Genomic DNA, 26691 nt, shown 5'->3' on the forward strand with positions numbered 1-26691 from the left:
CCTGTTTTCGAGATTCACAAATGGAAGGCTGGCCTTTCCAGGAATTAAAACATGTTTACTGGGGACCAGATTGAGTAGTAATTTAAGTTTATAACTCTTATTACAGGAACGATTATTCCTTGATGCTCATGACAAACTCTGGTCCCAAGTTAAGTTTTAAGTTTGGTTCCATCTCACTTAAGATAAATTTTCTACCTGTCTGAAATCTTAATGTTCTAGAAGTTGGCATATCTTTCATTGACTTTCTTTTATCAGTGCTTACGATCATGTAAGAAAACCTAAAAATTGGTGGTGTATATGTTTTGACTTTGCAGTACAAACTCAATGCTTTAAATTTTCTGTTATGTACAAACAATTCTATACTGCTGTGTATTATGTTATATTAGCATTGTCCACAAAAATTTGTGTGCTTTCAGAAAATATTTTACTACAAAATAATGCTAATAATCAGTAAGGGGATAACCTTTTTGCTGGTGGAAGATCTTGCATCAAAAATGATGGCTGCTGTCTGATGAGAGTCGTGGTTGCTGAAGGATGGGATGGCTGTAGTAATTTCTTAAAAAAGACAACAATGAAGTTTGGTACATTAGTTAATTCCTCCATTCACAAAAGATTCCTCTGTAGTGTGCAATGTTATTTGATAGCACATTACCCACAGTAGAACTTTTTTCAAAATTGGAGTCAATTTTTTCAAACCCTGCTGCTACTTTATCAATTAAATCCACATAACATTTTAAATTCTTTGTTTTCATTTCAATAATCTTCTAGCAGCTCCATGGGAGTATATTCTATCTCAGGAAACCAATTTATTTGCTTATTCATAAGTAACTCGTCATCTTTTCAAGTTTCATCAGGAGCGTGCACCAATTCAGTCACACCTTCAAGCTCCATATTTAATTCTAGTTCTCTTGCTGTTTCCATCATATCTCCTGTTTCTTCCTCCACTGATATCTTGACCTACTCAAAGTCATCCAAGAAGACAAGAATTAACTTCTTCTACACTGAAATTAATGTTGATAATTTGACATCTTCCCATAAATCATGAATATTTTTATGACAACTACGCATTTAGTTTGCTGTCTAATATAAATGAGGACCAAGGGTGCCAAAAAATAACTAAAATATTAACATCAAAGATTACCAATTCAAAGGTCTTTGGTTAATGATCAAAGGTAGCATCACCATAACCAATGTAATAAAATAAAAAAGTTTGTAATATTGTGAGAATCAATGAAGTGTGAAACAAAGACTCAGAATAAGCACATGCCACTGGAAAAATGACACCAACAGACTTGCTAGATGCAAGATTGCTAGAAAACTAAAATTTGTATTAAAAAAGTACTGTCTGTGAAGTGTAATAAAGTAAAATAAAATATACCTGTATACATATGTAGATATAGATACATGAGAAGGTATTTATCAAGGAAATTGGTTCACATGATTATAAAGGCTAAGGAGTCCCACAAAAAGCTGTTTATGACCTGGAGCATTAGAGAAGCCAGAGGAGGGCTCACTGTTCAAAGTTAAAAGACCCAAGAACTCAGGAAGCTGATGATGTCACTTTAAGTCCAAGGCTGAAGGCCTCAGAAAAGCTCCATGAGGCCACTTGTGTAAATCTCAGAGTTCAAAGGCTGAAGGACCTGGAGTTCTGATGTCCAAGGACAAGAGAAGAGTAAGATACTGCTCCAAAATCGAAGGGGTGGGGAGAGAGACAGAGAGGGAGAGAGAGGGGGAGACAGAGAGAGAGAGAGAGGAGAGAGAGAGAGAGAGAGAGAGAGAGAACTCACCTTTCTTTACATTTTTGTTTTACCTGAACTCTTAATGATTTGGATGGCGCTAAACTACATTGATCGTGTCTCTTCCCCACTGAGTCACTGACTCGGATGCTAATTTTCTCTAAAAACAGACTCAGAGACATACCCAGAAAAAATGTTTCACTGGCCATCTAGGCATTCTTCTCTTTAGTCAAATTGATAACTAACGTTAACTATCACATTGGTGATACACACACAAACTTACTCTAGAAAAGTTGGAGTCAAAAGGCTTATATTCTTAGTTCATAATTTCATTTTGTTTCATTAAACTGAAAGCACTCAATTTCACTTCTACTAAGCAATTACTTGATGAGACTTCTGCAATTTCAGAGCCAAAATGATTGTTGCTAATCTAACAAGATGGAGGACCATGAGGTTTCACTTCTTATTCTCTCACATAAATAATGATTTAACAATTAACCATAGATAAAAATAACCTTATGAAAGCTCTAGATTACTATCGAGAAGCTGTAGCAATCCAATGGAGCACAAAAACTGAGGATGGTCATATGGAAAAGAATAGGAAGCATTTTACTTGTTTAACCCAATGATAAAGGTCAGACTAGCTCAGTGTCAAGAGAATTCTCCTTATCTTTGAGTATTTTTATATGGAAATGCCATTTTAACAAAATGAAAGACGCAAATCACATGATCATCTCAACAGATGCATAAAAATAATTTGAAAAAAATAGGTAAAAATAGAACAGCTGTCAGCACAATAAAGACCATATAAACAAGTCCCACAGGAAACATTATAAACAAAACTGAGCTTTTCCTGTAAAAACCAGTAAAAGTCAAGGATGTTCACTTTTGACACTTCTACTCGATGTAGTCTAATAATTCCTGGCCAGATTTATTCAACAAGAAAAATAAATGCAATTAATTGAAATTAAAAAAAAGAAGAAGTAAGATTGCCTCTGTTTGCGAAAGGCATAATCATATATGTACAAGACCAAAATAATGAACAGAAAAATCTATTAGAACCAATAAATAAATTAGTATATTGCAGAATATAAAATCACCATACAATGTTCAGTGGAATTTTTCTACACAAATCAAAAATTATGCAAAAATAAAATTTAAAAGAATTACATTTGCAAAAGCAACAAAAACTAATATTTAGCAATAAACTTAATAAAAAAGGTAAGTTTTTCACACTGAAAATTACAAAACATTTACAAATAAAAGTAAAGTGGACACAGATAAATGAAAAAACATCCCATGTACATGGATTGAAAGAATTACAAAAATTCAACTTGAAATGGCTTAAAGATGTGAATGTAAGATCCCAAACCATAAAACTACTAGCAGGAAACAGAAAAAATAAAAAAGCTTATTGACATAGGTCTACACCATGATTTTTAGGTAGGATACCAAAAGCTCAGGCAACACAAGCAAATATGGATACACTGAATTGCATCAAATTAAAGAGCTTATTCACAGCAAAGGAAACAATTAACAGTAAAAAATTAACCAAAAGAATAGGAGAAAATATTTACAAAATATATATTAGATAGGAGGCCAATATTTAAAACAAATGAGGAACCCACATGACTCAACAGAAAAAAAAAATTAAAAACCATCAAAGAATCACAGTAGACATTTCTCAGAAGAAGCTATAAAAATGACCATCAGGTACGTGTTATGTTCACTGTGGCACTGTTTACAATAGCAAAGACCTGGAACCAACCCAAATGTCCATAGATGATAGACTGGAAAAGGAAAATTTGGCACATATACACCATGGAATACTATTCAGCCATAAAAAAATGATGAGTTCATATCCTTTGTAGGGACATGGATGAATCTGGAAACCATTATTCTCAGCAAACTGGCACAAGATCAGAAAATCAAATACCGCATATTCTTACTCAGGGTGGGTGTCAAACAATGAGATCACATGGACACAGGGAGGGAAGTATCACAAAATGGGGTCTGTTGGAGGGCACTAGGAAAGGTACAGCAGTGGGTGGGGAGGTTGGGAAGGGATAATATGGAGAAATGCCAGATATAGGTGACAGGGGGATGGAGGCACTAAACCACATTGCCATGTATGTACTTATGCAACAATTCTGCATGATCTGCACATGTACCCCAGAATCTAAAATACAATAAAAAATATATTTTAAAAAATGACCATCAGGTATATACAATCATGCTCTATGTCACTTATCTCCAGAGAAATGCAAATACCAACCACAATACTAACTCATGTTTGTTAGAATGGCCAGTATCAAAAAGACAAAAGAAAGAACATGGAAAAAGGGAGCACTGGTATATTGTTGTTGATAATATATATTAATACAGCTATTATGAAAAACAGCATGGAGTTTCCTCAAAAAATTAAAAATAGAATTACCATATAACCTAGCAATTTCACTGCTTGATCTGTATCCACAGGAGATATAATCAGTATTTTTAATTTATATCTGTACTCCATTGCAGCATTGTTCACAATATCCTAAACATGCAAGCAATCTAAATGTTTGTTGACAGGTGAATGAATAAAGAAAATGTAAACCAGAAACAGATCCTGTCATTTGTGTCAATATAGATGAAACTTGGAGGCATTATGGTAAACAAAAATGCCAGACACAGAATGACAAATACTGCACAATTTCATTTATATTTGGACCCAAAATAACCACACTCATAGAAGTAGAAAATAGAATGGTACTTGCCATGGGCTAAGGAGAGCAGAAAATGGGGAGATATTGGTCAAAGGGTACAAAGTTTCAGTTATGTAACATAAATAAGTTCTGGAGATCGAATGTGCCTTATAGTGATCATACTCAATAACATTGTATTTTATTCCTGCAGTTTGTTAAGAGAGTAGAGCTTAAGTGCTCTTACCAAAGGAGAAGGAGGAGGAAGAAGAAGAAGAGGGGCAACAAGAGGAAGAGGAAGCAGCAGAAGCTGAAGAAGAAGGAGAAAGGGGAGGAAAAGAAGTCATAAGAAGAGGAAGAGGAGGAACAAGAGGAAGAGGAAAAGAAAGAAGAAGAAAGGGGGGAGGGGAGAAAAAAGAAGAAGAAGAGAAGAAATAATAATAATAATAATAATAATGTGGTAATAAATTGTTAATTAGCTTGATTTAGTGCTGACCATTTCTTGATGTATATAATATCAAAACAACAAGTTGTGCACCTTAGTTACATGCAATTCTTATTTGTCAAATATACCTCAATAAACCTGAAAAAGAGTCTATAAGGCTTTCAAAGCTATGTTCAAATTATTCAAAACTTATTACAGTTTTTATACATTCTTACTGCACCATTGAAATAAACTTTCTATAAATGTAATTTTTAACCACCAAATGAATTATAGAAAAAGAAAATGTATTTGGTCTTAATCTATCTTTACGTTTTTCCTCTCAGTTGCAGGCTTACTTATTTTGATACTGTGAATACCTGTTCTTTCCCTTCAAGATGCAAAAAAAAATCTTTTTTTTCCTCTCAAGGCTGTTTTTTCTTTTCCTTCCTCCTTTCCTTCCTTTTTTCTGCTACATTCCTTTTTTCCTTAATTTATCTATTTTCTCAACACTAAGGACCTTCATTTATCAGAAATATTATTTGGGCACAAATGCCCTGATTTACTAAAATTTTTACTATTTAATGAATGTATCATACTCTTTACAATTATTGTCTTTGCCTACACTGTTAAATTTGCTTTTTATCCAGTAAGCTGACTTTAAATTTTTATCTTTTTAATTGTTACAGGAAGTTTATTTTCTTGTAAAACATAAGATAATGGATCTGTATTTGGAAATATCAGGTATAAAGAAGCATAGAGGTGAGGTTCAGATTAAGCAATAAGTAAATAAATAAATATAAATATCACACACACACATTGTGTGTGAAATTCATATTTATTTATTTATTTATTTTTCTCACATGCATAACTATGAGACTCACAAGACCTTTGTCCAGCCCTCTTATGACAAAAGACAACTAGACAGATATCACTATGTCATTCACAGTCTCCCTCCAAATGTGGGGGAAAAAATCCCCTGTGGGTGAGAACATGTTTTAGAGGAAAAAATATTTCCCCATGAAAAAAGCTCTGATTACTCTCTAAGGAACAGTAATATTTTTCAGTCACAAAGTGCTCCCTGTATTTATACATACTCTGTATATACCAACACTCATCAATTTTTAGTTTCTTCACTAAAATGAAAGTATGAGTCAATCAGACATTTGAGAAAATATGCAGAAAAGAACAAAACAAACAGTAAGAAAAATAATTTTAGAAAATATAAATCCAATGCACAAAACAGAAGAAAACTTCAGAAATACTATTATGAAAATCTCAAGAAATATTACAATCCTACAAAAGAAAAACATTCTCTAAAACATAGTGTAAAATAAAATATACTGCTAAAAAAGAAAAACACATAAGACCTGAAGCTATAATAACACTAGAAGAAAACCAACAGAAACTCTTATGGATGTTAGTCTAGGCAATTAAATCATGAATAACACCTCAAAAACCCAAGCAACAAAAGAAAAATAGACAAATGGAGCTGGACATGGTGGCTCATGCCTGTAGTTCCAGCCCTTTGGGAGGTCAAATTGAAAGGATCACTTGATCCCAGGAGTTCAAGACAAGCCTTGACAGCATGAAAAATCTCAAACTCTATAAAAATATTAGCCAGACATGGCAGTGTGTACTTGTAGTTCAGCTACTCAGGAGACTGAAGTGGGAGGATTGTTTGATTCCTGGGGGTCAAGGCTGCTGTGAGCCATGATCACATCACTGCTCTCCAGCTTGGATGACAGAGTGAGAACCTGTCTCAAAAAATATGGAGAGACAAATGGCACTTAATTAAACTATGAAACTCTTGTACAGAAAAAGAAATAACAGAGTGAACAGAGAGTCTGAAGGATGGGAGAACATATTTGAAAAGTATGTACCTTGCAGGGGACTAACATTCAGAATTTTCAAAAATCTCAAACAACTCAACAACAACAACAACAAACAATTTCATTAAAAAGTGGGCAAAAGACACGAATAGATATTTTTCAAAAGAAGACATACAAATTTCCAACAGGAATATGATAAAATGTTCAACATCACTAATGATCAGAGGAATTCACATTAAAACCACAATGAGATATTACCTTATACAAGTCAGAATAAGTATTGTTAAAGACATAACATAATATGTCAGAAAGGATACAGGAAAAAGAGAATGCTAATAGTATTGGTGGGAATATAAATTATTACTACCTCTATGAAAAATGACCTTTATGGGTAACAGATTTCTCAAGTAACTAAAAATAAAACTATCATTTGATCCAGCAATCTCATTACTGAATATCTATCCAAAGGAAAAGAAGTCATTATCCCAAAAATGTAGCATCGCTTATGTTTATTGAAGCACTATTCACAACAGCAAATATATGAAATCAATCGAATTGTTCATCGGTGGATGCCTGCATGAGGAAAATATGGTGTATACACAGTGGAATACATGTCAGCCATAAAAAATAATAAAATCATATATTTTACAGCAAGATGGGTGTTACTGGAGGCCATCATCTAGGGTGAACCAACTCAGACACAGAAAGACAAATATCATGTGTTTTCACTTATCACACATTATTTAGTGTGAAATGATAGAAAATGGAGACTCAGAGGGTGGGTGGTTGGTGGAGGGTGGTTGATGGGAAATTACTTAATTGGTACAATGTACACTATTCAGGTAATTAATACCCTAAAAGCCCAAACTTTGTTACCATGCAATCTATGAATCTAACAAAATTACACATGTATCCCATCAATTTAAACAAATAAAAGTTTTAAAAACTTTTAGATTCATTCTCCAAGACAATTCACTAGATGTAGCCAGGAAAAAAAAATCTCTCAATGAGAAACTGGGCCATTAGGAGGACTGGTGCACTCCTAGCAAATTTTAAGATGGAAGGTATTGAGAGCAGAGGTAGGTAAGGCACAGATGCTGCTGAAGGGGAAAGAACTTGGAAACCCTGCATAGGGCTGCCACACACCAACACGGAACCCACCTTATATTACAGTCAAACCCCAAGGTCATCAAACAGGATAGAATAAAAAAAAAACCCAAAGTATAGCAACTTCAAATACTGAAGGAACATCAGCCCACAAAAAAATCAGAAAGAACCAGCACAAGAACTCTGACAACTTAAAAAGCCAGAGTGTCTTCTTTCCTCTACAAGATCACACTAGCTCTCCAGCAAGTGTTTTTAACTGCATTGAGATGGCTGAAATGACAGAAATAGAATTCAGAATATTGATAGAAAGGATAATTTTAAATACAATCTAAGGAAGTTAGGAATCACAATGAAAGAATACAGGAGCTGTATAGAAAAGTATGTAACTGATATGATAAACAAACTACAATAAATTCCATAATGTAATCCCAAATATTAACAGCAGAATGGAACAAGATGAGGAAAGAATCTCAAAGCTTGAAGACTGGCTTTCTGAAATAAGACAGTCTGACAAGAATAAAGAAAAAAGAATAAAAAGGGATAAATAAAACCTTTGAAAAATAATGGATTATGTAAAGAGACTGAATCTATAATTCTTTGGCATCCTTGAAAGAGATGGGGAGAATGGAAGCAACTTGGGAAAAGTACTTCAGAATATCATCCATGATAACTTTCCCCAAGGTACCAAAAGAGGCCAACATTCAAATCCAGGAAATGTAGAAATCTCCTACCAAATACTACATAAAATATTCATATCCAAGACATAATCATCAGATTCTCCAAGGTTAAAATGAAAGAAAAAATATTAAAGTTAGCTAGGGAGAAAGGACTGGTAACCTAAAAAAGGAAGCCAATCAGATTAATAGCAGACCTTTCAGCAGAAACTCTATAAGCCAGGAGAGATTGCTGACCAATATTCAACAGGCTTAAAGAAAAAACATTCTGACCAATGATTTTATATCTAGCCAAACAAAGCTTGATGAGGGAAGTAGAAATAAGACCTTTTTCAGACAAATAATGAGAGAATTTGTTACCACCAGACCAGCCTTATAAGAGCTTCTGAAAGAAACACTAAGTATGGAAAGAAAAGACAGTTACTAACCACTACAAAAACACACTTAAGTACACAGACCAGTGACATTAAAAAGCAACCAAACAAACAAGTCTGCATAATAAACAGCTAATAACATGATGACAAGATCAAATGCCCACATATCAATAGTAAACTTGAATGCTTCTGCACTAAATGCCCAATTAAAAGGCACAGATTGGCAAGCTGGATAAAGAAAGAAGACCCAGTGGCATGCTGTCTTCAGGAACCCATCTCACATGAAATGACATCTATTGGCTCAAAATAAAAGGATGGAGAAAAATCTATGAAACAAATGAAAACCAAGAAAGGATGGAGTTAATAATCTACCTAAAGACAAAACAGGCTTTAAACAAACAAAGATTTAAAAAAAAAGACAAAGAAGGGCATCGCATAATGGTAAAGGATTTGATTCAAAAAGAAGACCTAACTGGAGGAGGACTCAAGATGGCGCTGTGAGAACAACCCAGGATTGGAGCTCTCATTGAATCTGCAAAGAGGTGAGTCGGAGTTACATTTCCCGACTGATCTTTGTTGCCCACAGAACGGGGAAACTCCCAAGTATAAAAAAGACATGGGACGCCAGGCAGTAAGTCTGCCTGGTGAAGCCGGCAGCCGGGGCAGCGGCGGCCGGCCCTACCCAGCAATCCCCACAGGGCGCGCTTGTCCGGGTGCCCTGTTGAACCGGCAACCTGAGACTTGAGAGGGCTGGACTTGAGACTGAACGAGACTTGGACAGTAGGCCAGCCCAGGGGATTGCAGGGACAGAGCGTTCAGGGTACCCAGTGGGACGAACAAAACCGCGATTTCAAACTATCCCGAGCAGACGGTCCGAGATGCTATGTGGGGGAGGGGCGTCCACCACTACTGAGGCAACCCGCCCCAACTGAGATACACGCCCACTGCTGAGGCAGCCAGCCGTTGCCGAGGCAACCCGTCCCTACTGAGATACACGCCCACTGCGGACGCAGCCTCCCGTTGCCGAGGCAACCCGTCCCTACTGAGATACACGTCCACTGCTGACGCAGCCTGCCATTGCTGAGGCAACCTGCTAAAACAGAGAGACTCCGCCGCAGGGAGTGGCGGAGACCACAGCAGAGCCTGCAGGAACAGGGCGAATCACACAACAGCAGGGCGGAGACTCGGCATGCAAACAGTGGGTAGTCTGCCTCCTAGCTGGGCAGGACACCACAACAGACATCGAAAAATAAAGCCCGAACCCCCCAACACAGAGCATTTGAGAAAAAAAGGGTTTTTTTAATGAGCGCTGTTGCAGCAGAATCAAACATAGCAGCCTAACAGCACTGAATGAACAACAGAGCTCACAGCTCAGCAATTCAGCTCCTAAAAAGAACAGACTGTCTCCTCAAGCAGCTCCCTGACCCCTCTATATCCAAAAGCCTGACATTTGGCAGGCATCATCCTGGGACAAAGATAGCAGAAAAAGAAACGGGTAGCATCCCTCACTGTGCCACAGCTGCTAGAGGTGCACCCCAGACAAGCAGGGCCCGGAGTGGACCTCAGCAGTCGTACAGCGAAGGGACTAGGCTGGTAGAAGGAAAACCAAGTAACAGATATACTTCATCATCAACAATCTGGGTGTCCACTCAGAGACCCAATCGAAAAGTCAGCAACTATGCAGACGACAAGTGGATAAACCCACAAAGATGGGAAGAAACCAGTGAAAAAAGGAGGAAAACACCTGAAACCAGAACACCTCGCCTCCTAGAAAGGACCAAAACTCCTCACCAGCAAGGGAACAAAGCTGGATGGAGAACGACTGTGACGAAATGACGGAATTAGACTTCAGAAGGTGGATAATGAGAAACTTTTGTGAGCTAAAAGAACATGTATTCAATCATAGCAAAGAAACTAAGGAACTTAAAAAAAGATATGAGGAAATGATAACAAGAATGGATAACTTAGAGAGGAATATGAATGAATTAAAGGAGCTGAAAAACACAATACGAGAACATCGCGATGCATGCACAAATTTCAATAGCCGAATTGACCAAGCAGAGGAAAGAATATCTGAAGTCGAAGACCAACTCAATGAAATTAAACGAGAAACCAAGATTAGAGAAAAAAGCGCAAAAAGGAATAAACAAAGTCTCCAAGAAATGTGGGACTATGTGAAAAGACCTAACCTACGTTTGATAGGTGTACCAGAAGGGGACGAAGAGAATGAATCCAAGCTGGAAAATACTCTTCAGGACATCATCCAGGAAAACTTCCCCCACCAAGCAAGACAGGCCAACACTCAAATGCAGGAAATACAGAGAACTCCACAAAGATATTCTGCAAGAAGAGCAACCCCAAGGCACATAATCGTGAGATTCAACAAGGTTGAAATAAAGGAGAAAATACTAAGGGCAGCCAGAGAGAAAGGTCAAGTTACCTACAAAGGGAAGCCCATCAGACTCACAGCAGATCTCTCGGCAGAAACACTACAAGCCAGAAGAGAGTGGGGGCCGATATTCAACATTCTTAACGAAAAGAACTTTCAACCCAGAATTTCATATCCAGCCAAACTGAGCTTCAGAAGTGAAGGAAAAATAAAATCCTTTGCGAACAAGCAAGTACTCAGAGATTTTGTCACCACCAGGCCTGCTTTACAAGAGCTCCTAAAAGAGGCACTACACATGGAAAGGAACAACCAGTACCAGCCATTCCAAAATCACACTAAATGCTAAAGAGCATCAACATAATGAAGAATCTACAACAACTAACAGGCAAAACAGCCACTTAGCATCAAAATGGCAGTATCAAATTCACACATAACAATATTAACCCTAAATGTAAATGGACTAAATGCACCAATCAAAAGACACAGACTGGCAAATTGGATAAAAATCCAAAACCCATCAGTGTGCTGTATCCAGGAAACCCATCTCACATGCAAGGATACACAAAGGCTCAAAATAAAGGGATGGAGGAAGATTTACCAAGCTAATGGAAAGCAAAAAAAAGCAGGAGTTGCAATTCTCATCTCTGATAAAATGGACTTTAAAGCAACAAAGATCAAAAGAGACAAAGAAGGCCATTACATAATGGTAAAAGGATCAATACAACAAGAAGAGCTAACGATCCTAAACATATATGGACCCAATGCAGGAGCACCCAGATACATAAGGCAAGTTCTTAATGACTTACAAAAGGACTTAGACTCCCACACAATAATAGTGGGAGACTTTAACACTCCACTGTCAATATTAGACAGATCAACCAGACAGAAAATCAACAAGGATACCCAGGGCTTGAACTCAGACCTGGAGCAAGAAAACCTGATAGACATTTACAGAACTCTCCACCCCAAATCCACAGAATACACATTCTTCTCAGCATCACATCACACCTACTCTAAAATTGACCACATAATTGGAAGTAAAGCACTGCTCAACAAATGCAAAACAACTGAAATCATAACAAACAGCCTTTCAGACCACAGTGCAATCAAGTTAGAACTCAGAATACAGAAACCAACCCAGAACCGCACAGCTTCATGGAAACTGAACAACTGGCTCCTGAATGTTGACTGGGTAAACAATGAAATGAAGTCAGAAATAAAGAAGTTCTTCAAAACCAATGAGAACAAAGACACAACATGCCAGAACCTCTGGGACACATTTAAAGCAGTCTCTAGAGGAAAGTATATAGCAATAAGTGCCCATATGAGGAGAATGGAGAGATCCAAAATTGACACCCTATCGTCAAAATTGAAAGAGCTAGAGGAGCAAGATCAAAAAAACTCAAAACCCAGCAGAAGACAAGAAATAACTAAGATCGGAGCTGAACTGAAGGAGATTGAGACACGAAAAACCCTCCAAAAAATCAATAAATCCAAGAGCTGGTTTTTTGAAAAGATCAACAAAATAGACAGACCACTAGCCAGATTGATTAAAAATAAAAGAGAGAACAACCAAATAGATGCAATAAAAAATGATAAAGGGGAAATCACCACAGATTCCACAGAAATTCAAACCATCATCAGAGAATATTACAAACAACTCTATGCACATAAACTAGTAAACCTGGAAGAAATGGATAAATTCCTGGACTCCTGTGTCCTCCCAAGCCTAAACCAGGAGGAAGCTGAAACTACGAATAGACCAATAACAAGGGCAGAAGTCGAGGCAGCAATTAAGAGCCTACCACACAATAAAAGCCCAGGTCCAGATTGGTTCACAGCCGAATTCTACCAAACACACAAAGAGGAGCTGGTACCATTCCTTCTAAAACTATTTCAAACAATCCAAACAGAGGGAATACTTCCCAAATCATTTTACGAGACCAACATCATTCTGATACCAAAACCCGGCAGAGACCCAACAAGAAAAGAAAACTTCAGGCCAATATCCATGATGAACATAGATGCAAAAATCTTCAATAAAATATTGGCAAGCTGAATGCAACAGCAAATTAAAAAACTTATTCACCATGATCAAGTAGGATTCATCCTGGGGATGCAAGGCTGGTTCAACACACTCAAGTCTATAAACGTAATTCACGACATAAACAGAACCAAAAACAAAAACCACATGATTATCTCAATTGACGCAGAGAAGGCATTTGACAAAATTCAACAGCCCTTTATGCTAAAAACCCTCAATAAACTCGGTATCGATGGAACGTATCTCAAAGTAATAAAAGCTATTTATGACAAACCAGCAACCAATATCATACTGAATGGGCAAAAACTGGAAGCATTCCCTTTGAAATCTGGCACTAGACAAGGATGCCCTCTTTCACCACTCCTATTCAACATAGTTCTGGAAGTTCTAGCCAGAGAAATCAGGCAAGAAAAAGAAATAAAGGGTATTCAAATAGGAAAGGAGGAAGCCAAATTGTCTCTATTTGCAGACGACATGATAGTATACCTAGAAGACCCCATTGCCTCAGCCCAAAAACTCCTGAAACTGATAAGCAACTTCAGCAAAGTCTCAGGATATAAAATCAATGTGCAAAAATCACAAGCATTCGTCTACACCAATAACAGACTTAAGGAAAGCCAAATCAAGAACGAACTGCCATTCACAATTGCTACAAAAAGAATAAAATACCTTGGAACACAACTCACAAGGAACGTAAGGGACCTCTTCAAGGAGAACTACAAACCACTGCTCAATGAAATCAGAGAGGACACAAACAGATGGAGAAACATTCCATGTTCATGGTTAGGGAGAATTAACATCGTGAAAATGGCTATACTGACCAAAGTAATTTACAGAATCAACGCTATCCCCATCAAGCTACCATTGACTTTCTTCACAGAACTGGAAAAAACCACCATGAACTTCATATGGAACCAAAAGAGAGCCCGCATAGCCAATTCAATTCTAAGCAAAAAGAACACAGCGGGGGGCATCACACTACCAGATTTCAAACTATACTACAAGGCTACAGTAATCAAAACAGCATGGTACTGGTACCAAAACAGAGATATAGACCAATGGAACAAAACAGAGGCACCGGAGGCAACACAACATATCTACAACCATACAATCTTTGATAAACCTGACAAAAACAAGCAAGGGGGAAAGGATTCCCTGTTTAACAAATGGTGTTGGGAAAACTGTCTAGCCATGTGCAGAAAGCAGAAACTGGACCCCTTCCTGACACCTTACACTAAAATTAACTCCAGATGGATTAAAGACTTAAACATAAGACCTGGCACAATAAAAACCCTAGAAGGAAATCTAGGCAAAACTATCCAGGACATAGTAGTAGGCAAGGACTTCATGAACAAAACACCAAAAGCATTGGCAACAAAAGCCAAAATAGACAAATGGGACCTAATGAAACTCCACAGCTTCTGCACGGCAAAAGAAACAGTCACTAGAGTGGATCGGCAACCAACAGAATGGGAAAAAATTTTTGCAGTTTACCCATCTGACAAAGGACTGATATCCAGAATTTACAAAGAACCCAAATGGCTTTACAGGAAAAAAACAAACAAGCCCATTCAAAAGTGGGCAAAGGATATGAACAGACACTTTACGAAAGAAGACATATATGAGGCCAACAATCGTATGAAAAAATGCTCATCGTCACTGGTCATCAGAGAGATGCAAATCAAAACCACATTGAGATACCATCTCACGCCAGTTAGAATGGCGATCATTAAAAAATCTGGAGACAACAGATGCTGGAGAGGATGTGGAGAAAAAGGAACACTTTTACACTGTTGGTGGGAGCGTAAATTAGTTCAACCATTGTGGAAGACAGTGTGGCGATTCCTCAAGGCCTTAGAAATAGAAATTCCATTTGACCCAGCAATCCCATTACTGGGTATATATCCAAAAGACTATAAATCGTTCTACTATAAGGACACATGTACACGAATGTTCATTGCAGCACTGTTTACAATAGCAAAGACCTGGAATCAACCCAAATGCCCATTGATCATAGACTGGATTGGAAAAATGTGGCACATATACACCATGGAATATTATGCAGCAATCAGAAATGATGAGTTTGTGTCGTTTGTAGGGACATGGATGAATCTGGAGAACGTCATCCTCAGCAAACTGACACAAGAACAGAAAATGAAACACCGCATATTCTCACTCATAGGCGGTGATGAAAAATGAGAACACATGGATACAGAAAGGGGAGTACTAAACACTGGGGTCTATTGGGGGGAAAAGGTGAGGGCCAGTGGGAGGGGGTGATGGGGAGGGATAGCCTGAGGAGAAATGCCAAATGTGGGTGAAGGGGAGAAGGAAAGCAAAGCACACTGCCATGTGTGTTCCTACGCAACTGCCTTGCATGCTCTGCTCATGTACCCCCAAACCTAAAATCCAATAAAAAATTAAAAAAAAAAAGAAGACCTAACTATATTAAATAAATATGCACCCAACAGAGAGGCACTGTTTGGCTGGCACCACCCAATGGAGTTTGTGACCACAGATTTACAAAGCAAGCTGTTGGAGACCTTCAAAGAGACTTACACTCTCACACAATAATAGTGGCAAACTAATGCCTCACTGGCAGAATTAGAAAGATTATCAAGGCAAATACTTAACAAAGATATTCAGGACCTGAACTCAATACTGTATCAAGTGAACTACGTAGACATTTACAAAACTCTCCACCAACCACAAAATACATTCTTCTCATTGCCATATAGCATGTACTCTAATATTAATAACAGAATTGAACATAAAACAATCCTCAGTAAATGCAAAGAAATACAATAAAATAAAACCACACCAACCACTCTCTCAAACCACAACAGAATTACAATATAAGCCAATGCTAAGAAGAGTTTCTGAAACCATAGAACCACATGGAAATTAAACAATCCTACTCCTAAATAACTTTTGGGTAAACAACGAAATCAAGACAGAAATCAAGAAATTCCATGAAACTAATGGGAACAAGGATACAACATATCAGAATCTTTAAGAATACAGATAAAGAAGTGTTAAACAGGAAGTTTATAGCACTAAATGCCTATATCAAAAAGCTGCAAGTATGTCAAATTAATAACAACATCAAATGCAGAGGAATTAAGAAACAAGAACAACCCAACCTCAAAGCTAGAAGAACAAGAAATAACCAAAATCAGAGCTGAACTAAAACTTAAAACCATTCAAAAGATCAATAAATCCAGGAACGAATTTTTTGGAAAAAAATAATAGACCACTAACTAGACTAATAAAAAAGAAAAGAGAAGAGACAAATAGACACAATTAGAAACAACAAAGGGGATATTATCACTGACCCCATAAAAATACAAATAGCCATAACAGACTACTATAAACACCTCTATGAAAACAAACTAGAAAATTAGAAGAAATGGATAAATTTCCGGAGAGATACTCTCTCCCAAGATTGAACCAGAAAAAAAATTGAATTCCTGATCAAGTGAATAATGAGCTCCAAAATTGATTCAGTGATAACCAGCTTACCAACCAAAGAAAAATCCCAGGGCCAGATGGATTCATAGCCAGATATTATCAGAGGTACTAAGAAGAGCTGGTACCATTCCTACTGAAACTACCCAAAAAATTGAGGAGGGTCTCCTCTCAACCTCATTCTATGAGGCCAGCATCATCCTGATACCAAAATCTGCCAGAGACCCAACCAAAAAAAAAGAAACTTTCAGGCCAATAACCTTGATGAACATTGATGGAAAAAATACTCCATAAAATACTAGTAAACCATATCCAGTAAGACATCAAAAAACTAATCCAACATGATCAAGTAGACTTTATTCCTGGGATGCAAGCTTAATTTGACATATTTGAGTAAATAAAGGTGATTCCTCACAAAAACAGAACTAAAGACAAAAACCACATGATCATCTCAATAGATTCAGAAAAACTTTTGATATAATTCAACATGTTTTATATTAAAAACTCTTAACAAACTAGGTATTGAAGGAACATACCACAAAGTAATGAGAGATATCTATGACAAACTGTAAGCCAATATTATACTAAATGGGCAAAACCTGGAAGCATTCCTCTTGAAAAATGGCACAAGACAAGGATGCCCTCTCTCACCACTCCTATTCAACATAGTATCAGAAGTCTTAGAGCAATCAGGCATGAGAAAGAAATAAAGGGCATCCAAACAAGAATAGAGAAAGAAATGATCCCTGTTTAAAGCCAGCATGATTCTAGATCTAGAAAATACCATAGTAATGGTTCAAAAGCTGCTTCAGCTGATAAACAACTTCAGCAAAGTTTCAAGATACACAAAATCAACATACAAAAATCGCTAGCTTTCTTATGCATTCTAACAACAACCAAGCTAAGAGCCAAATAAGGAACATAATTTCATTCACAGTAGCCACAAAAAGAATAAAATACCTAGGAATACAGAATAAAATACCTAGGAAGTTCTCCACAATGAGAATTACAAAATACTGCTCAAAGATATTAGGGATGAAGCAAACAAATAGAAAAAGATCTCATGGTCATAGACAGGAAGAATCAATGTCATTAAAATGGTCATACTGCCTAAAGCAAATTGTAGACTCAATGGTATTTCTATCAAATGTCCAGTGACATTCATTACAGAACTAAAAAACAGAAAACCTATTAAAAATTTACATGGAACCAAAAAAGAGCCCAAATATCAACAACAATTCTAAGCAATAGGAACAAAGCTAGAGATATCATGCTAACTGACTTCAAACTATACCACATGGCTACAATAACAAAAACAGCATGGTACTGGTACAAAAACAAACACATAGACCAATAGAACAGAATGCAGAGCGCAGAAATAAGATGGCAAACTTACAACCATCTGATTTTCCACAAAACTGACAAAAATAAACAATGGGGGAAGATTCTTCATTTAATAGATGGTGCTCAGATAACGGTCTAGCAAAATGAAAAAGACTACAGCTGGACAACTTCTTTACACCATATACAAAAAAATAACTCTATCGATAGATTGAAGACTTCTATGTAAAACTCGAAACTATAAACCCCTGGAAGACAACATAGGCAAAACAACTATGGACATAAGACTGGGCAAAAATTTCATGACAAAGACTCCAAATGCAATTGCAAAGAAAGCAATAATTGACAGATGAGATCTAATTAAACTTCAGAACGTCAACACATCAAAGAGAGAGAGAGAGAGAGAGAGAGAGAGAGACAAAGAGAGAGGCTACCAACAAAGTAAACAGACAACTTACAAAATGATAGAAATTATTTTCACACTATGCATCTCAAAAATATTCTAATATATTAGACAAATAGTCTAATATTCTGCATCTATAAGAAACAAAATGGCTATTATTAAAATATCAAAAAATGATGCTGGTGAGGTTGCAGAGAAAATTGAATATTTATACATTGTTGGTAGGAGTATAAATTAGCTCAACCATTGTGAAAAGCAGTGTGGCAATTCCTCAAAGAACTAAAAAAGAAATACCACTTGACCCAAAAATCCCATTATTGGGCATGTACACAAAGGAATACAAATTGTTATATTATAAAGACACATGCACACATGTGTTCATTGCAGCACTACTCAAAATAACAAAGACATGCAATCAACCTAAATACCCTTCATTAGTAGACTGAATAATGAAAATGTGATACTGTACATGGTGGAATACTATGCAGTCATAAAAAATAAGATTGTGTTCTTTGCAGGAACATGGACAGACCTATAGGCATCATCCTTAGCAAATTCATGCAGGAACCAAAAACCAAATACAACATGTTTTCACTTATGAGTAGAAGCTAAATGATGAGAACACATGACTAAATAGAGGGGAACAAAGACACTGGGGTCTATCAAAGGATAGAGAGTAGGAGGAGGGAGAGATTCAGAGAAAATAACTATTGGATACTTGGCACAGTACTTGGGTGATGAAATAATCTGTAGAGAAAACACCTGTGACAGGAGTTTATATAACAAACCTGAACATGTACCACCAAATCTAAAATAAAAGTTAAAAAAAAGACATTTTAAAAACATACTAGAAAATATCATACTATAATAAAAACATTCTATAAAATAAGAGGATAATGATACACCTTTGAATGTTATTCTTCAGATATTTAAAATTAAATATCAATTAAAGACTTTGAAGACAAATTTCAGAATGCCTCTCCAAAAGTATCCCCAAGAGAAATATTTTAGTAGTAGAAATGAAAAGAAACAAAATTAGTAACCAATAAAAAAGAGGTTCAATACTAAAATAGTTTTTAAAAAGACACATAAGAAAGTGGTCAAAGTTAGAAAATAAAATCACAAGAACATATTTACAACTGAAAGTGCCTATGAAATAATTATGAAGTAAATAAAAATAACTTATACCAAAGTCACATCATTATGACACGTACAGCACCAGGAGTAAAGGAAAACTGAAACACTTCCAATAGGAAAAAAGTTGAAGTAATGTGAAAAGAAGTGGGAATAAGAATAGTACCTAAATGGTCAACATTTACTACAGCTGAAAAGTCAAGATATACATGCCTTCAAAAAAATTGAAGAAAATAATTTTCAGCCTAGAAATCTATAGCTTGTCAGATCATCATTCAAATATTATTCGTGTAGAATTAAGATATTTCTCAGATTCAAGGACTCAGTAAACAAACTTTCCATTTACTGTTTACTAGAGACAGAGAAGCATGCAAATGATTAAAAAAAAGTTGAAAAGAAAAAAAATGAAAAAATTTGTTAGACTATTCAACTTAACAATGAAAGATCTATAAAGTCAAAATAAAATGAACACTGACTATTTAAACAAAAAATATAATATAAATATATATGGTGTATTGGGAAGTAAAGAGGAGTGGTGTATGACAGCTAAAATCTCAATAATTATTAAATAACAACATCTATAGATTTCATCTAAAGGTGAATAGTAGGAACTATTGTTATTCAAGTTATTTAGATAAACTTTTTTTTTCTTCTGGAGACAGAGTTGAGCTCTGTTGCCCAGGCTGAAGGGCAGTAATAAAATCTCAGCTTACTGCAGCCTCCACCTCCCAGCTTCAAGTGATTCTTCTGCCTCAGCCTTCTGAGGAGCTGGGATTACAGGCATGTGCCACCACGTCCAGCTAATTTATTAAATTTTTAGTAGAGACAAGGTTTCACCATGTTAACCAGGCTGGTCTCGAACTGAGTTCAGGCAACCCACCCACTTCAGCCTCCCAAAATGCTAAGATTACAGGCATGAGCCACTGTGCCTGGCTTAGATAAACTTCTTAGTAGTAATTGGCTCTAAAACTATTTCTATAATTTGGATGAAATTGAGAAATAATTTAAATATAGAAGAATGACAAAATTAGTACCATTATGCATTTGTATTGAGCTTCTCAGCTATTAAAATTTTCTTTTTTTAAAAAATTTTTTATTGCATTTTAGGTTTTGGGGTACATGTGCAGAACATGCAAGACAGTTGCATAGGTACACACATGGCAGTGTGTTTTGCTTCCTTTCTCCCCTTCACCCACATTTGGCATTTCTCTCCAGGCTATCCCTCCCCAGCTCCCCTCCCCGCTGGCCCTCCCCTTTTCCCCCCAATAGACCCCAGTGTTTAGTACTCCCCTCCCTGTGTCCATATGTTCTCATTTTTCATCACCCGCCTATGAGTGAGAATATGCGGTATTTCATTTTCTGTTCTTGTGTCAGTTTGCTGAGAATGATGTTCTCCAGATTCATCCATGTCCCTACAAATGACACAAACTCATCATTTGTGATTGCTACATGATATTTCACGGTGTATATGTGCCACATTTTCCCAATCCAGTCTCATCAATGGGCATTTGGGTTGGTTCCAGGTCTTTGCCATTGTAAACAGTGCTGCAATGAACATTCGTGTGCATGTGTCCTTATAGTAGAACGATTTATAGTCCTTTGGATATATATACCCAGTAATGGGATTGCTGGGTCAAATGGAATTTCTATTTCTAGGTCCTTGAGGAATCGCCACACTGTCTTCCACAATGGCTGAACTAATTTACACTCCCACCAACAGTGTAAAAGTGTTCCTATTTCTCCACATCCTCTCCAGTATTTGTTGTCTCCAGATTTTTTAATGATCGCCATTCTAACTGGCATGAGATGATATGTCAATAACATAACTTCAAGCTTGTAAAAGTTTTAAATGGTCAATAGTGAAGAGTGAGTTGATAAAACCTAGGATGGACTACAGTGAGGTAAGTGAAACTCTTACCTCTGGCACAGAATTTAGGATGGTGACAAAAAACTCAGTAATCAAGATAAATGGAAAACACATTTAAAAAAATTGAAATTAATGCAAAATCCATGATGGAAAAGTATCACTACTTTAAATAAAGATAGAATCTAAATATCTACTTGCCTCACTTGACTATACTCACTTCCATGCAACTCATGCTAATTCCTGCCCTGAGTAAATCTAAACTTAACTGTCCTACTTCTTCCAAAGAATCAGTTCAGTTTTCAAAGACAATAGCACTTTCTTTTCCTTTCAAGGTAGTAGACCGCAGAACAAAATGTTGGAAAAAGTGACATTATTGGGGTGAAGTCTTGGGGGGCTGTTCTAGTTACAAATTTCAAACTAGTACTTTCTTTTAGCTAAATCTCCTATTCTCATTCTTAACTATAATCTCCTTCTTCTGGTTTGAAGCCTCTCTGTGATTTTTATTAGGAAAAATATTACATTGGCTAAGATAAAGTCTAAACTTCTTTAACAAAGACACTCCAAAATACAATTTACAATTAACAGAATTTCTTTCTAACATAGAAGATAAGAAGTTTGTGTACAGTTCACGGCTGATAGGTGACTCCACTCCATGACATTCATAGACCCAAGCATTGGTGGATTAATTTTGCTATACTTGGCATAAAAATTCTGTCTTGGTGACCAAGGTAACTCCTCTGGTTGTTGCTATTCTATTTCCTTAACAAAGTAAAGCAGAAAAAGGATAGAAAACAATACACTTTGACTTTAAGATTGTAGTTGAGACATTTATTTAATCTGAACTCAGGCACATGGTTGCATTTAGCCACAGGATGGCTAAAATATTTCTAACTGAGCCATATTTCTTGTTAAAAATGAGAGGCTTGATGGTGAAGTGATTTAATTATCAAAAAGGAAGAAAAGCAGAGAGATACTGAGGGAAATTACCAGCCTCTGCACAGATAGTTTTTTTCCTAAGGTATATCATCTTTTGCATATTATTCTAAGTAAGGTTTATTTTCTGCTAGTTCATTGCTCAACACTCTTTCATCAAATTTTCTTCTTCCAAAAGTTTGTAGAACTATCACTCAATAACAGTATGTCTTTCATTTTCTCATTATTAGTATAGCTTTAAAAAGTACACCCTCTTGTCATTATATTGGATTATCATTATAAGGAAGGAAAAAACATATTCATTGTCTTTAAGCTTAAATTAGTAACTGTCATTTGTAAATAGAATTCTTCCTTAAATCTCATTTTATGAGAAATTATTTAATCTGTATTTTTCAAATGAAGTAGTAACAATGAATGAAATGAAACTGTTGTGTTAATATTGGCATCTTTATAAGTTCATTATAGTAAAAGGCAACATTGTTTGCACACACTTGTGTGTGTGCCTTAGTGTATATGAATGGGGAAGAGCTGAAAGGGTTGGGAGGTCACAAAATTCTGGAAGGTGATTTTGACCAGATGATGTGCTATTGTTAAAGTTTTTCTATGACTAAAATTTATTTTATCTTCAGTTACATCTGGAATCTTAGAATAGAAATATTGAACTATTTTAAAACTCGAAATTTTGTACATTAATGATACCATGACATAATTATAAATGGAAATAACTTTTTCTCTGATAAACTAAGATGTGCCACTGGGAAGTTTTCTCAATAAAATTTTTCCAGAGAGCTAGAAATTTCTACTAGCTTATTCATAAAGCCTCTGAACATAATTATGTGTTGACCATAGTACTTATAGTATGCATCATATGCTAATTTTGTATGAATTAACTCATGATTCATAGCAAATAAATAGCAACATAGTTTTATACTTTTATTGTTTTAGTTTCAAAGACATAAGGAAACAGGGACAGATATGTTAAATGCATTAAAGAAGATTATAAGGAAAGTCAGAATAAAGAATGATAACAAGGTTTTCTCACAAGGAATATCGCTGCAAGCAGAGAAACAGTAAATTCACTTGTTAGAACAGGACCTATGTCCCATCCATTCATTCATGTGTCATTACTTGTAGGCTCATGTCTGTAACATTTAAGTGATTGTACCTTTCAGCTCTATAATTTCCAGTTAGTGTTACTACACCTTTCATCTGTCTGTGAATGTTTTTGTATATTTTTGTATCTTACTTTCAATATATTGTTATTTAATTCTTTAAGCACATTTATAATACCTGCCTTAATAGACTGTTTTTGTTTTTTGTGGTTTTTTTTACCAATGTCAAAGCCCAATCAGAGTTGGTTTATATTTAATGGCTTTTATTTTTCCTGAATTTTCTTCACACTTTTTTAGTAATTATATGGTTGAAATAATATTTGGTTGAAAACTGTTCATTGTAGATAAGACATTTCAGTATTTCTAAATTTTGTGTTATTTTTCCAAGGGCTTTTGTTTTACTTACTTTCCTGAACTTAAACTGCAGAACTATCTTCTTTACAGTATACAATTTTGTGTGTGTGTGTGTGTGTGTGTGTGTGTGTGTATCTATGTATGCATCCTCATTTAGGTCTCTCCTCTGTGTAGTTTAGTTTACTAGTCAGCCAATAATTTGAGCTAGAGATAAGAATCTATAATCACATATTTGGAACCTGTAAACCTTCCACTTTCTGACACTTGAGTTGTATGTGAATTATATAATGCAGCATCAAAGATGTAGCAAATTCTAAAGTCTAATTTGATTTGAATTTTTTTGTCTAGTGCTTTCAGATCTTTTTCTTATACATGTAGTTTAGCTGCAAACCAGGGTTTTGGTGGAGAGTTTATTATGTCAGTGCTTCTACCTCTCCTTCAATTCCAGCATCTCTCTGTTAAATTATGCCTGATCGGCCATTTGTCTAAATTGAAAGCAAAGTTTATACCTATAATCCTGGAATTTATTTATTTATTATTTATTTTGTGCATATGTGTGTGTGTGTGTGTGTGCTTTCTACCTGTTTTGAGTCCACCACTAGTAACACTGTAAATCGTAACTCTCACTCGGAGCCAAATAAACCATCTAGTGTAGTAAAGCTGCTGGTTTCCACAGATATTGCCAAACCTACCAGGACACCACATGCCTCTGAAAAAGCTGTTTTTGCATGCTGAATTAGAGGGGAATAGAAAGCAAGATGGCTGGAGACTTACAGCCATTATTACCTGATAGTGAACCAATTTGTAAAAGTATACTCCTCTCAGGTTTTTGTCATTGTATTCTGCTTCATGTCCTGAAATTGTTTTGTTTTGTTTTTGACATTGTTGTCTATTTTTATACATTTCTTCTACAGAAAGAAATTTCTCAACTTTCTCAGGATGCCATTAGCAAAAATATGTTACCCAGATTGCATTTATGAAGTTCAATTAAGCTAATACAATGTGAAAGAAATAAAAATATAGAGTCTCAGGATACAAAATTAATGTGCAAGAGTCGTAATTTCACAATCATAGAAAGTGAAATCATGAGTGAATTCCCATTCACAATTGCTACAAAAAGAATAAAATACCTAGGAATAAAACTTACAAGGGACATGAAGGACCTCTTCAAGGAGAATTACAAACCACTGCTTGAGGAAATAAGAGAGGACACAAACAAATGAAAAAACATTCTATGCTCATGGATAGGAAGAATCAATATTGTGAAAATGGCCATGCTGCTCAAAGTAATTTATAGATTCAATGCTATCCCCATCAAGCTACCACTGACTTTCTTCACAGAATTAGAAAAAAACCACTTTAAATTTCATATGGAACTATGAAACCATAAAAGAGCCCACATAGACAAGACAATCCTAAGCAAAAAGAACAAACCTGGAGGTATCATGCTATCTGATTTCAAACTATACTACAAGGCTACAGTAATCAAAACAGCATGGCACTGGTACCAAAACAGATATATAGGCCAATGGAACAGAATAGAGGCCTCAGAAATAATGCCACATATCTACAGCCATCTGATCTTTGACAAAAACAAGCAACAGGGAAAGGATTCAACATTTAATGGTGTTGGGAAAACTGGCTTAGCCATATGCAGAAAACTGAAATTGGACCACTTCTGTAGACATTATAAAAAAATTAACTCCAGATGGATTAAAGACTTAAACATAAGACCTAAAACAATAAAAACCCTACAAGAAACCCTAGAACATACCATTCAGGTCATAGGAATGGGCAAAGACTTCATGACTAAAACACCAAAAGCAACAGTAACAAAAGGCAAAATAGACAAATGGGATCTAATTAAACTTGAGAGCTTCTGCACAACAAAAGAAACTATCATTAAACAGGAATCTAACAGAATTTGAGAAAAATTTTGCAATCTATCCATCAGACAAAGGGCTAATATCCAGAATCTACAAGGAACTTAAACAAATTTACAAGAAAAAAACAAACTACCCCTTCAAAAAGTAGGTGAAAGATATGAACATACACTTCTCAAAAGAAGACATTTATGCAGCCAAAAAACATAAGAAAACTCATCATCACTAGTCATTAGAGAAATGCAAATCAAAACTATATTGAGGTACCATCTCATGCCATTTAGATAGTGACCATTAAAAAATCTGGAGACAACAGATGCTGTAGAGGATGGAGAGAAATAGGAACACTTACATCATTGGTTGAAGTATAAATTAGTTCAACCATTTGGAAGACAGTGTTGCAATTCCTCCAGGATCTAGAAATATAAATACCATTTGACCCAGAAATCCCACTACTGGGTATCTACCCAAAGAATTATAAACCATTCTATTATAAAGATATATGCACATATATGTTTATTGTGGCACTGTTCACAATAGCAAAGACCCAGAACCGACCCAAATGTCCATCAATAATAAACTGGATAAAGCAAATATGGCACATATACACTGTGGAATACTTTGCAGCCATAAAATAGAATGAGTTCATATCCTTTGCAGAAACATGGATGAAGCTGAAAACCATCATTCTCAGCAAATTAACAGAACAGAAAACAAAACGTTGCATGTTCTCACTCATAAGTGGGTGTTGAACAATGAGAACACACAGACACAGGAAGGGGAACATCATACACCAGGGTCTGTTGAAGGGTGGTGGGCCCAGGGAAGTATAGTAAGGGGTTGTGGGTCTAGGGTAGGGAGAGCATTAGAATAAACACCTTATGTAGATGACTGGGTGATGGATGTAGCAAACCACCATAGTATGTTTATACTTA

The 26691-nt window shown here is 36.0% G+C and overlaps 1 pseudogene; it reads right to left on the reverse strand.

Moving 5' to 3' along the window:
* Positions 1-840: 840 nt before the first annotated feature.
* The window catches only part of LOC144582403 (dihydrofolate reductase pseudogene), a 69483-nt pseudogene continuing 43632 nt past the window's right edge, over positions 841-26691 (reverse strand).

Source organism: Callithrix jacchus, chromosome 4, assembly GCF_049354715.1.
Source record: "Callithrix jacchus isolate 240 chromosome 4, calJac240_pri, whole genome shotgun sequence".
NCBI lineage: Eukaryota > Metazoa > Chordata > Mammalia > Primates > Cebidae > Callithrix > Callithrix jacchus.